Source organism: Capsicum annuum, chromosome 8, assembly GCF_002878395.1.
Source record: "Capsicum annuum cultivar UCD-10X-F1 chromosome 8, UCD10Xv1.1, whole genome shotgun sequence".
NCBI classification, from domain to species: domain Eukaryota; kingdom Viridiplantae; phylum Streptophyta; class Magnoliopsida; order Solanales; family Solanaceae; genus Capsicum; species Capsicum annuum.
In genome coordinates, this window is record NC_061118.1 from 132,126,801 (window position 1) to 132,140,797 (window position 13,997).

The 13,997-nt window shown below is 34.0% G+C and overlaps 1 long non-coding RNA gene across 2 annotated transcripts; it reads right to left on the bottom strand.

Annotated features, from left to right (window-relative positions):
* Positions 1-4,923: 4,923 nt before the first annotated feature.
* LOC107879708 lies at positions 4,924-6,720 on the bottom strand. 2 transcript variants are annotated; one of them, XR_007043865.1, is made up of 3 exons: positions 6,469-6,720; positions 6,096-6,197; positions 4,924-5,291 (listed from the first exon to the last, which is right to left on the bottom strand). It is a non-coding gene; the product is annotated as an uncharacterized LOC107879708 (long non-coding RNA). The 2 variants fall into 2 exon arrangements; XR_001677084.2 differs by lacking the exon at positions 6,469-6,720 and having other exon boundaries at positions 6,096-6,327.
* Between the last annotated feature and the right edge of the window lie 7,277 nt (positions 6,721-13,997).

Here is a 13,997-nt window from a genome sequence, read left to right on the forward strand (position 1 = left end):
ACTACTCTGCAGTCTGGAACATAGGCATATAACTCCTGAATTAGGAGTTATATGCCTATGTTCCAGACTGCAGAGTAGTGTCAATGTGGTGATTCCTTAGTTGGATGTCTTGTGTAATCCATACCCAAGATTCATGGCTCCCTATTACTGCTAGAATTTCTTTAGAAAATTGTGCTGAAGAGATACTCCAGTTAAGTATGAGGGTGTAGTATAATTCAGTCTGTATGGCTAATAAGTCAGTTTAGCAGTCAGATTCGCATGACTTGTTTTCTCATCTTTGCACTTATTCATGCTACTCGCAATGTCAGACATGCTACTATTCCAAGATAGAGTATACCAGTAGTTACGAGTATAGCCCATTTCATGCATCATACATTAAATTCAGATTCCAGATGTTCAGTTATGATTTAATTTGTAGGTGCCCTGTGCATTGCCTCAGTTTTTTGAGTATCTTAGTGAATTGAGCATTCATAGAGGGGCATAGGGTACCAAGGGGGAGATACCCCATTCAGTTGCATGCATAGATTCTTATTACAAGCTTCACATCAGTTATTGTGTATTTAGCCATACGTTCATACGTTAGTTCAGTTAGATATGCATGCATTAGAAATGCATGTTCAATAGAAAAGTTCAGCTTATCAGTGTATTCAGTCCTGCATTTATGAGAACAACTCGGTCACAGATCCATGCATCAGATATGCATGATTCATTATGAGAATTCAGCCTATGAGTAACTTCAGTTGTGTATTCCATGCCTCGGGTATACATGTCTGACATAAGCATTTAAAACAATAGTAGTTCCAATCTTATAGTCATGTTTTCGATCAGTGTATTCTTTCTTAGGGAACATATCATGTCCACGTTATCCCATACCCTTAAGACTTTGACATTCTATCCATCATTCAGGGACGAATGATCCCAAGGGGGAGATAATGTAACACCCCATATTTCGGGCTAGAATAAAAACCATGACTCTGATGCGTTGATAATCCCAAAGCCTTAAATCCTATGCCAATTTGGCATGTTTATGTAGTATGTGAATCCATTTGAGCATGAATTTAGACCATAGAGGTCCTTCAACTCAAGGACGAGTTGAAACTATTTCGATGGATTAAGTTTTAGTGGACGTTGTAATTTGTGTTAGCTTCCATCGACCATAACTCTCTGTATATATCGAATTAGAGAGCCAACTATGTGTCAAATGATAGGTCTTCAAGTTAACTTTCCAACGATACCAATTTTGCTAAAATCCAGCACCCGAACAATAAGTTATGGCCTTTCAAAGTAGTATGCGTCGCCTAACCAATCGCACATGGCCACTGGAAAGTATATGCGATAGCATATGCGGCCCCTATGTAAATATAGGCGATATCATATGCGGCGCCTATGTAAATATAGCCTATATCATATGCGGCGCCTATGTAAATATATGTGATATCATATGTGGCGCATATCTTATGGTTTCAAGTGATTTAAACACTCCATTTTTGGGGGGAAATGGTCCTTTTCCCACCCTTATTCAGCCATAAACACAAAATTCAGTCCCCAATTCTCCAAAATACATCCACATTCATCTAAAAATTCTCAAGAACACTCCCAAGAGTTTCAAACTAAAAACCCAATAAATCAAGATTTAACCGTGGGTTTTCAAAATTGATTAGAGATTTAGAATCCCCAATCCACAGGCTTCAAGAAGCACCCATTATTTTCCAAAATCGAGGTACGCGGGGTTTTCCTAAACTCTCATGTGCATAGAAAAATCATGTTTTAGAATGAAGTTTTTGAATCTATGTATATATTCATGTTTTAAATGTTTTAACATCATTGTTTTGGTCTTTTGACCTTCCCAAAGTGATTTGAGAATATGAATGTATGAAATCATGTATTTAAGAATGAATTCTTGTTGAAAGCATGATTTTCGGTGAATTCCCTCGCTAGTGAATTTTTTCAGATTTCTCATAGCATATGAATTGTTTTGCACTGCATCCCTGAAAAGCACTATATGAAATGATTGAACTCTTGTTATGTTTTAAAGGTGGTTTTAAAATTACTAAAGAGGGAATCTAGCATGAAGTTTAATGTTCATAATGCATGTAATGAAAGATTCCATGGATTTGCTAAAGGCACTAGACCACCATATGTTGATGAAATTTTTGCATGATTTTGACTTGAGTTTCAAAACACGAAATCTTCTATATCAGTTGCATGTTTTTGGTGGTCTAAATTATGCTTTAAACGAAAGATTTAGCTTAATGTATTATGGATCAGAAATCATGACTTTCAAGTCTTGGTATAACGATACCAATTCAGACCAATGCCATATCAGACACAGACTAATAGATATTTCAGACTATCATGATTTTAGACATTCAGAATGTTGCATGTATAGAAAAGGTTAAAAATAGGCATACAGAGATGTTAGGTGGTTCCCTATAGAGGGCTTGAGTTCAAGTAACTCATTGCCTAAAACCGTGGTTTGCTGACCCGGGTATATTATTATACGCTGACTTAAGTGTCGTGTGGCGTATCAAATTTAGGAACTCCAACCCTTGCAGCATACTAGGGTTGAAGGATTCCCCACCGAGTCAATGGCGGATTCCATATCGCCCATGGAATATCAGACTTGTAGGGGATACCACATAACTCAGAAGTAATACACAGATCAGAGTTTGAGATTTATAGACAGGTTACATATTTTCAGAAGGTGCCCATGTGTTTTTCAGAAACTATTTTATGCATAATGTTTGATGAACATTTGCTCTCACGTATTATATATATCTATATATATGTTCAATTACTCTATTTTGGATTGCTTCGCGTGCCAGTACAATTGTGCCAGCCCCCCTTTCCTCCCAGGTACTGAGGTGCAGTCTAGGGGTCCAGATCCTCAGTAGAGTCTACAGACAGGGTTGTCTCAGAGTTCAGTTGGTGACCCTTCTTTGCTTTGGAAGGCCTATTCATTTAGGTATTTATTTTAGTATGGCTTTTTGGTCTGCTGGGGACCTTGTCCCAGTTATTCAGATAGTATGTCAGTAGAGATTTTGCAGACGGTTGCAGATGTTTATTAAATATTGTTTGGCATGTTTTCAGGCCTTTAACTGTTTTAAATTGTTGACCATATTTCCGTATTATTGTGTCTATTCCGTATTACTTTGATCATATGAATTATGTGCATGATTACCAGAGAGACAGAGGGCGTTCCGCGCCTTCAGGTTCAGGAATGCTCATCACGGCCAGGGCCCCGGTTCAGATCGTGATAGCTATGAAATCCTTTTTTTTAAATGACACCCCTCTTAGATATCATTTTCTTTACAGAAGCAGTTAGTGCATTAATAGCATTAATCACTCCATCATGTTTCGCCTTGAAGTCTTGACATTTGCATGTAGAACATTCGCTAGATGTGGCAAAATCTAGAGAAAACTTTGTACAACCAGTATGATCATAATCATAATGGCTTATTTCAAAAATTGTAAGAGAAACATCATTAGCCCCAACAACAGCACCACTACCACTACCATCATCAACAGCAACAAGACCACCCTCCAAAATTATTTTTCTTGTAATGATTATTGCTCCAAACAATTCCATTTTTATTCAATCAATGACCTTATAGTCCGATAAAGTTTGCACAAACCGTAAAGTAAGAAAAAATGGCACCTTTAACTCTCGGTTGGTCGGAACAAGCCACGGATGGACAATCCAAAATAAATCAGTACATATATTAGAATGATGATAAAATTATTTTAAATCACCATTAATTAAAACAAAAACTTGATTAGAATTGGACTTACTGCTTTCTTCGAGGGATTAAAAAGATCAAGAAATTATGTATTTTTATCAGTTTTAGCTGACAACCATCTCATGATTCTTGGACAAGAAATTTCTTCCTGGTAGTTCACTTGTTGTCTCAAATAAGGAATGGCTTCAAATACCCAAGCCTATAACATAACGCCAATAAATCAAAATTATTATTAAATAAAAAAATAAATCATATCATGATAAAAGAAATATATACCATGAAGGCCCATGGAAAGCCATATAAGTTGACTAACTTTGGCATTAACGGACTCAACAAATATTTAACAGTCATTTTGAAGCTTTCATTGTTATACCCCATTTTAACACGAGGTCAAAATAGTGTACAATATATTGGAAAAATTCTGATTTAAATTAGGAAGTCTCCACCTAATTAGTTCTATGGTGAATTAGGACATCTATTATAAACTATGTGATTAAAGCAATTAAAGACTTCATTTTAAGGTCTACTTAACTAGCGATTCTGAGTAAGGGTTCTAATTATCCTAAAGAAAAGGGATTAGGCACCCTAAAAGATCCGCTAACTACGGTTAACTGGCCAAACTTAGGTTGATGATATTTTAAAAGGGTTATCTATTCTTTTTTATCTATTAAATAAAATTAATTTGAGGAAAAATAATGATAAAACAAAATTGTGTTTAAAAAATGGTGGAGATTTGAAATGATTTATAAAAGAATACATGTTTGTTAATATATGTAAAGGTGCATAGTGCGGTGTTAAAATAGTGCACAGGTGTAAATAGAAAAAGATGTCTATTTTTACATGAAAAGGTGAATTTAAAATAAAGTATCCAATCAAAATAATAAAATTATATGATAATACATGCATGATGCTCTAAATTATGATATAGCTTGGATCCTATTCTCTGGGAACATATTTGAAAAGTGGAGTCATTCTAACCTTTTGACATACAGACATGTATTTTTAGGATTTTCAAAAATCAAAAATTTAACATATATAACTTGCATCTTGAATCCTTAAAATCTTTATTGTTCATTTGTTTGTATTGGAAAGAGCTTAAAAGGAATTGAGAGAAAAAAATAAATCATCTTGCAAACCCAAAAGATATTTTTTAACTTAATTGAAAGCATTAAAATAAACTCGGTAAAAGGAAATTTCTATTTGGGTATATTCCTTGGATTCAAAAATAGCTAAACTTTAAATGTTACATCTTCTTGAGAGGTGGGTAAATATACGACTATGTTGAACTATCTTTCCTAGTTGGTTAGCACGAATCCAAACATAATTGAGGCAAGTACAAATATAAATAACAAGATGATAATGTACAAACCATTAATCAAAAAACAGTGAGTATGTCTCGCAAGAAAAAAAATATATAAAGCTTGGAAGTAGAAAGGAAAGTAATGGACTCTTTGGGAAGGAGTATCCTTCTAGACACGATTGGACGATGCATATTAGTCGCTTCTCTAATTTGGATAGAGATGGAGTTAAATCGTAACTCCAAACACGCTCCTGAATATACATGTAAAACAAGGAAAGGGAATGGATTAGAGGCAAATATGAACTCACTCAGAATATAAATTAAACAAAACATGCCCTTAAAGACCAAGAACTAAATCAAACTATCTCCATACCAAAAGAGAATATAGAATAACCAAGACATATGATCTGTCGTGGCCACTAAAAAGAGCCTTCCTTTTCAATAGCAAATGCCACACACCATTTCCCTAAGTGATAAAATCTAACTAGCCTCCCTTTTCAATAGAAAATACCACACACCATTTCCCTAAGTGATAAAATTTAACTAGCCACTTTAAATTCTTTTTATTCTCACTCATACACAAGACACATAAGCAAACGTTGCTATTTTTTAATCCTTAAAAACATAACCCAAATCAATACTCATAAAACTGTGAAACTATATCTTAAGGTAAAGAACTGGATAGCTGATACTCATTACAGAAGCAATCATAAATCATATTTTTTGCAGAGTATCATTGTGAGCGTCCTGATTTTATTTTGTAATGTATATTTAAACAAGGAATCTTAAGTTTGTACAGAGTGGATCCGAATCAGTTTTAGCCTACATGATGCTTGCATATATGTTCTCTAAGTATAAATAGATTGCATGCCCATTCTATATATCTAGCTAAACAAGTACTGTAACTGTGCATAATTGCCAGGAAATAAAACTTAAAGAGTGTGCCAATAAAAAATAAAAATTTAACCTTACGTGAGTATATGTATTTTAATGAATCGATAAAACACATAAATAAGACAACATATCGATTACAAAAACATAATCTCAACACCAACCTTTTGTGGGGCAGTGAACTAAGACGTCGCCTTGGATATACTCATGATAGATTGTCCAATGAAAGATGCTGAAATCCTATATTCTATCTTGAATTTTTTTTCCTAAAAAAAAGAGTCAAAGCTAAAGAAATTTAAGATTAGAAAATCTAACTGAATAAACTAGATCATGAAACTTTTTAAAGAGGAAAATACAGCTCCAAAAATTTGTTGCTAGGGGGTGTATGCATTGGCTTCCCCCCCCCCCCCCCCCCCCCCCCCCCACCAACAATTTCTTTTGCTGAATATATAAGGTGTTATTTATAGGTAAAAACCAAGGGTTAGTGTTCTTGGGCGGGAAAATAGATTTTGAATTTTGAACTTGGTCAAAAATTACCATTGAAATTCTAACGTTTGGGGTTGTTGAACATTGAAGTCTTTGGCTAGTTTTACAGGCTATGTGATTGAGAATACAATGATAGAAAAATAGGGTAGCTAATCTCTGGCCACGGTGAAAGACCCATGAAAATTTGCTTGAACAGGGTGAAGGGATATTGAGGGAGAGAAAAAAGACGAGTAAAAAGTCACACTTTTTGTCAGGGAAAAGCAAAGTCCAAATCTGATATAAGACTTGAGGGAAGTTAGGTCATTTTAGGTGAATAAATTAAGGGTACAATAGGTGATTCATGGTAAGTAGGGTTTTAAGGCTATGAGTTGGATGTTGACCAACCAATAGGAGAGAGACCCGTGGCGAAGGGAGAGGCAAGAATGTGGAAGATGTAAAAAAGGTATGGCAGGGATGTGTTTGGTGTATGCCATGACCGTTTGGCACCTTACGTGGCTCAAACATGGCATCCGTGTGGCGCTGAGGTAGAAAATGAGAAGAAACAATGGGCTTTGTGGGTCAGGCTTAATTTTGGGCCAAAGTTATAAGAACATTAACAAAGAATGGGAGGATTTAAATACTTTATTTCTTATAATATTTTGGCTTCTAAATTAATAGAAAATAACACTTTCAATAAACATATTAAAAATCTCTTAAAAAATAATAATAATAATAATAATAAAATAATTATTTGATATTAAAATATAAGCATTTGAACAAAGTTGTGTGATAAATGTCAGAGCCAAACGATAGTGTTTATACAGTATAAATCCACAAAAATATTTTTCTTCAATTACATAAAAAAATAAAGTAAATATAATGTCTTTTGCGCAAGTTTATAGGGAATGCGACAATGATTTAAAATATAACCAAAATAGCAATAAATAATAATGATGATGATAATAATATTAATATTAATAATAATAATAATAAATAATAATAACAATGATAATAATAATAATAATAATAATAATTTCATCGATGATTCTTAATTTTAGAAATACAAATGTTAATAGGACGCATAAACTCCTAATTATAGGAATAACATACATGCAATGTTTTTTAATTATCAAAATTATTTAGAAGCGCAAAGAGATGACTTGAAAGAAAGACGGAACAAAATTGGGTGTCAACAGCTGTCCCTCTTTGGTTGAAAATGATGTAAGAGTTTTAGACAAAGAAGTTGACTTGATAACCTAATTTTGTCCCAGCTAACAGATTCTAGGAGGATATGTATGAAGAATATTAGGGAGGATTGTGGCCAAACTCCGGTCTCTGAGTTGCCTACATATCTCAGGTTTCATGAGAATTAAGTCAAACGTAGTTCAAGAGTTTTGATGAGGAAGAAGGTTGAGTGAGCTTACAACACCATGATCAACAAAGGTGTCTTAGAATCGTTAACTGATAAGAATAACTATGGCAGCTAAGAGGTTAGGCTTGAATAAGTAAAAATTGAAAATGGAGTCAAGCAAAATGAAACCTTAAGAGGATAAAGAGTAAAGGGAATTAGAGTGAAATTGAAACTGTGAATTAACAAAATTGAGGTATTGGATGAAATGAAGTAAATACATAGCTAAAGAGCAATACCTTTTAAAAAAAACTGTCCCAGTATCGAATTATAAATGAAACTGGGTGTCAAGATTGATAAAAAAAATAAAGAAGAGGGGCTAGAGATGGAAAATAGTCGAGGTTTAAGATTTTGTTAATTGAAAAATAAAAGGCTGGTGTAAAATTTCCTATGCGTCCCAAATGTGAGGCGTAGGTTGAGCAAGATTCGAGAGTAGATCGTTGACCATTATTGGTGAGCTTGACTCTCCAACAAATTTCCCCAATTTACTGCTAAAATAAAGTTCCACATTGTGCTATGTCTCCTTTTCTTGCATACGAGTTTTTCTTCCTGCCAAGTCTTGATAAAAAAATTAGCAAACAAAGCAAAGCATGAAAAGGAAAGAAAAATATAAATAAAATTCTTACAGAAAGACCATGAGACAAATGCATCCATCGCTTCTCTAGATACGATTGGTTGAATGTGCAGTATTTTAGAAGTAACAACTTCAAATTATATGGCTGTAAAATTATCAATCTAAATAGAAATATTAGCAAAATCAATGCTTAATAGCTAACAGACGAATAATGAAGCTTGATTTTTTAAGAAATTAAAGATAGCATGCATTGCTTAACTATAAAATAAATAATTAAGGCATTTCTAGGTGTTCAATTAGATGTAGGTGAGTATAAATATTTAAGTGAAAGTGAGCATGCATAAAATTTCTTATTTGAGGGCAGACTGTCCCAATATGTCCTACTTTAAGATGGACGAATTCAAAATATCCTATTTTAGGGTGGATGAACCCGACGTGTCCTATTTTAGGCTGGATGAACCCAATATGTCCTATTTTAGGACGAACAAACTCAACTATGTATTGCAAACTTACAAATATTAATGCAGTGCAGAGAGCTTGGTGCAATTTTCTCAAAATTTTCTCTAATAATTTTGAGAAAATTTAAGGGATAGCATGCAGTGCTTAACTAATTAATAAAAATAATAATTATAAAAGTAAATGAATAATTAAGGCATTGCGATATGTTCAAGTAAAACAAGCAAGCATAAATATCTAATTAAAGGCGAGCGTGCATAAAATGGTTCTATTAGAGGGCGGACTAACCCACTATGTCCTATTTTAGGGTGGACAAACCCAATTGTCCTATTTTAGGGTGGACGAACCCAAAGTGTCCTATTTTAGGTCGGACGGACCCAAAGTGTCATATTTTAGAGTGGATGGATCCAAAATATATTAAAACTTTCAAATATCAACAATGCAGAGAGCTTGGTGCGATTTTCTCTAATAATTTTGAGCAAATTTAAAGGATAGCATGTAGTTCTAAACTAACTGATAATGATAAAAGTAAATAAATGATGAAGGCATCGCGATAGATCCAAGTAAAGACAAGAAAGCATAAATATTTAATTGAAGGCAAATGTGCATAAATGGTCTTATTAGAGGGCGGACTAATCCACTATGTCCTATTTTAGGGTGGACAAATCCAATATGTCCTATTTTAAGGTGGACAGGCCCATAGTGTCCTATTTTAGAGTGGACAAACCCAATGTGTTCTATTTTAGGGTGGACGAACCCAATGTGTCCTATTTTAGGGTGGACAGACCCAACATATATCACAAACTTACAAATATTAATGCAATTCGAAGAGCTTGGTGCAATTCTCTAATTACGAACATTCATAAATCATTAAAAACTCTATGCAGTGCATTTACAGTGGTGAAAATTCAAGTGTGGTGCCTTTGCGATAGCAAATATTAGTATCCATAATGTGGCACCCATAATTTGGGATTTTGTTCTTTGACAAATTTTGCAGTCAGGAAAGTTCCTGCACTCAAAGAGAATTGTAAATTTTGAAATTTAAATCGCCTTGTATTTGCATCATTTTTGCGTTGCCTTTCTTGTGCTTTGCTAGCATGTGTTATCCTTCAAGAATAATCAGCATTTTCATTACTCAAAGAAAATTTGTTAGTAAAAAAGAAATGATTGCCTTGCATTGAACCATAAAGTTTTGACTATGAATTTCACTTCTTGTAGTTATGGCATTGCTGCAATTTGATGACGCGAATATGGCTCGTGATCTCAAACATTTGCTTTGCCAAAATTGAGATAGGCTATTCGCAAGGCTGTCCTAGTTTTGGCTATAGGAGAAATGAATTTTCTTTATATTATTATGACGGAACCCAGAATAGGCGCCTAAGTATCCCATTGCTAATAGGAATCAGGTCAAACGTAGTTCATATGATATGTAAAAAAGATGTTTAAATCCTTGGCTAATATGACTAAGTACCTATGTGGATTGCCTACGTATACACCAAGGAAATCAGGTCAGCCGTAGTTTGACTTACATAAAAAAAATTAAAAACGTACAAAGGATTGATATTAAGTTTACAAAATACATAATTGTTCCCAAAAGATGCTACACAAAAATTGACCATCCTATTACATAAAACCTAGATGACATATTTTAAAACGAATCACACTGCACTTTAATCATCATGCTCAAGAAAACCATTGCTGGAGTTCTGCCAGGTGCGATTGTAAGTGCTAGCAAAAATTGCAGGAAAGGATGAATTAAGTTTTTTTCCTTTTGGATCCTTAGGAAACTCTGCAAATTTCCAAACTCCTCTAGGAGTACTGCTAGAAGACCTATATTGCTTGACAAAGTCATCGACTAGGTTGCCCCAAAAATACCATTTTCACATATCCTACTTTACATACCTCATCAAAGCTGGACCGTAAGTGTCCTAACAAAAAGTCTCATATTTAGTTCATTATTTTGACCAATATTTCTCACCCAATCAACATATGCCTTCAGGTGGTCTATAGGAATACCAACTCTGCCGTACATTGGAATATTGTCATAATATATCTCAAAAGGTAAAGCAGACTCATTTGTAAAGGAAATCTGATTAGTCTCAATGTCAAAATACCTTCCATCCTTTGCTTTGCTTTTGCTTGTCTCCGCCAGGTTATTGAATGACTCTTTTGGAAAGGATGAGTGCATGTTAGAGAAAAGTTGGTCATTATAATCAAAAGTGGGTGCAATAATACCAAAGGGCGAGTATGCTTCTGAGCCTTTAAAGCTGGGAGGCGTAGAAGTGCCGAAGGGTGAGTATGTTTCTGAGCCTTCAGAGTTCTTAAAGTTGACTAATATTTCTTTCATGTTGTCAATTTCTTGATCTATTTGTGAAACTTTTGTCTCAAGCTTAGAAACTTTATCTTGATATGACTCTGATTCTTCGGAGTCGAACTCATCCTAAACAAGGTCAATCACAATAATTTGTTTAGCCATACCTTCCTTTAGTTACCTTTGGTGCTCAACTTAAGTCAACCTTTGAAAGGAGAAAGAAACATTCAGTAAGTGTTGAATAGTTGTTAAAGGCTATTAGAAATGGAGCATTTAGAAATGTGATTAAAAGAACCTAAGAGGTCAAGTCCTATAAGGGGTATAAGCACGAGATGATAATTAATAAAAAAGATAGAACACACGAAGATTAAAATTTGATAAGACAAAGGATTGTGAATGACTCAAAATTCTAACTTAATATTGTTGGATAAAAAAAAATATCAAAGACGAAGAAAATAATAGAATTTTCTAGATTTACGCTCTAAAGTTTGAGTTTTAAAAAAACATTGTGGAAGACCAATCCCAATTATCTCAAGATAGGAACGACACATGCCCTTTGAATGACTGAAACTTTAAGGAAGTATCAAATTTAGGGTTGTTACTCTAAAACAATTTAAGGAAGAAAATTAAACAACTAAAGTCAAGTATGACTTGACAGTTTGAGTAAAACAAATTTGAATATCTACGAATTTAAGAACCAACAAATGACTTGAAGGCCAATGGAAAGACGGAAGTATTGGAGGGCATAAGCAAAATTTTATGACATAGATCAGTACTAAATAAATACTACAAAGTGCTAAATGTTTCATTGTTATAAACAGAAGACTACACTACTAAAAGAGGGACCTGGAAGAGCATGAAAACATAAAGGATTCAAAAGTTCAAATTTAACACGAGTTTGGCAAAATTTGATTAAGCACGAATCTGACAAAATTTGAATTGAATGTTTTTAGCAGAACTATTTACGAAGAATTATGCCAACGTTAACAGAGTAGATTTTCTTTAACATGTGGCTGACATAAGTATTGAAATCTCGAAGAAAAAATTAAAATAATGATGAACTAAGCTCACTACAATTTTGAAGAAAGAATGTCAACCCTATAGGAGATCGTAAGAAATGAAAATAGGAGAAAACCTTAATTGAAATACTAAGAATTCAACGGACTGAAGATAATTTCCTAAATAGCGCTCTAGAATCGTTAAAATGCGTTAAGCGCAGAAGTGTTACAATAAGAATTCTAAAGAAATGTCATGATATAAAATATGTGAAAATGTGATAGATAATAAAGAGATACATAAGTCCAAATTTAATTTTCTTATCTAAAAATAAGGACAAAACAAAGGTGAAAATAACAAATAAATATCAAATCAAATTAAATTGCAAATAAATTCATGTAGGTCAAATAGCATGTAACAAGCAAATTTGCAGGACAAATAATGCAAATATGTTAAATAATATGTCCTAATATGCAAGTGACTCCTTTATGCTGGATGTAGGCCTAAGCGTCAAATAATTGAGATTTCGATAAATTGATTCAAGATTTAATTAATGACACTACTCTAACTTGGAGTTAGAATTTTCCAAACTCAATTTGGCCAAAATTTAACTTGGATTAATTTATCGTTAGCTCTGTAGATAATATGAAAGTCATCATAGGGTCATAAACCCTTTTGACATAAAGACGTTTTCTAAACTCGTGGGATGACACCATAGATCAAACCACCTATGGCTTATGCATGCATGGCCTAAATCAAGGGTGGCAACGCTCTATCTCAAGTTTTTCTAAGATTTGGGTAGACACAGACTTGGATTTCCTAGATAAGAAGGAACGTGGCCCACAACAGTAAAACTCCCTCTTACCCCACGTATTCACCGACTCTCTAAAATTGGTGATTTGAAAGAATTTTGGGAAAGTACAATGTACAATCCGCATGTACAATTGTAACGCCCCAAAATCGGGTCCCGAGACGTCACACGGTGCATAAGGTCACAAGTGACCCCAAGCTAACCCTTCTACTGGCATAACTCATAAGCAACTGAATAAAAATACAAATCCATACAAATCAACAGAAATTAACTCTTTTTTGAATCGGATCGATACAAAAATGGAATTTTACAGGATTACAGTTTTGCCTTTACAACCAAAATTGAAACAAAATACATCAACTTCTACTGACCATCTATGAAGCCTCTACTAGTACTGACTGTAGGTAGCCAGGTCATGACTCCCGACTACCCTAACTCAATACGACTAAATAAAAAAAATACAACACTATAAACTCTACATAACTAACCCAAGCCCTTGAATCAAAAGGACTCATCACTTGCTGACTGGATACCACAAACTGACTGGATCTGAAGGTACAACTATACCTTGTACCTACATTCCGAGAAAATGTAGCCCACATACGAATATGTGGGTCAGTACCATGGAAAAATATCGAGCATATGGGGGTGCAATGCATATATAAAATAATATCTTAATATCATCACAGTTTATAAAATTATGCATGCTGATATAGATGACTTACTTAGCTCGAATTAAATCATCAAAATCATGGATGAATAATACATGTAAAGTAAAACAAGTGAGTTATTACAATACGTTCTCAATTCACTTTCATCTCAATTTCAAATCATAAAAACAATCAAATCTCATGTCGAATCTCATTAGAATATATTCCTTAAATCTTTTAAGAATAATGACTTTCTCAAACTCAGCCTTTTAAGCAAATATGTTTTCATCTCAGATAGAAGAATACACACACACACATTGAGAGATCCTATAACCGACATAAACCATGTGATCTACATGGATTCCAACGTACAACCCACATTGGGGAGAGCCGTC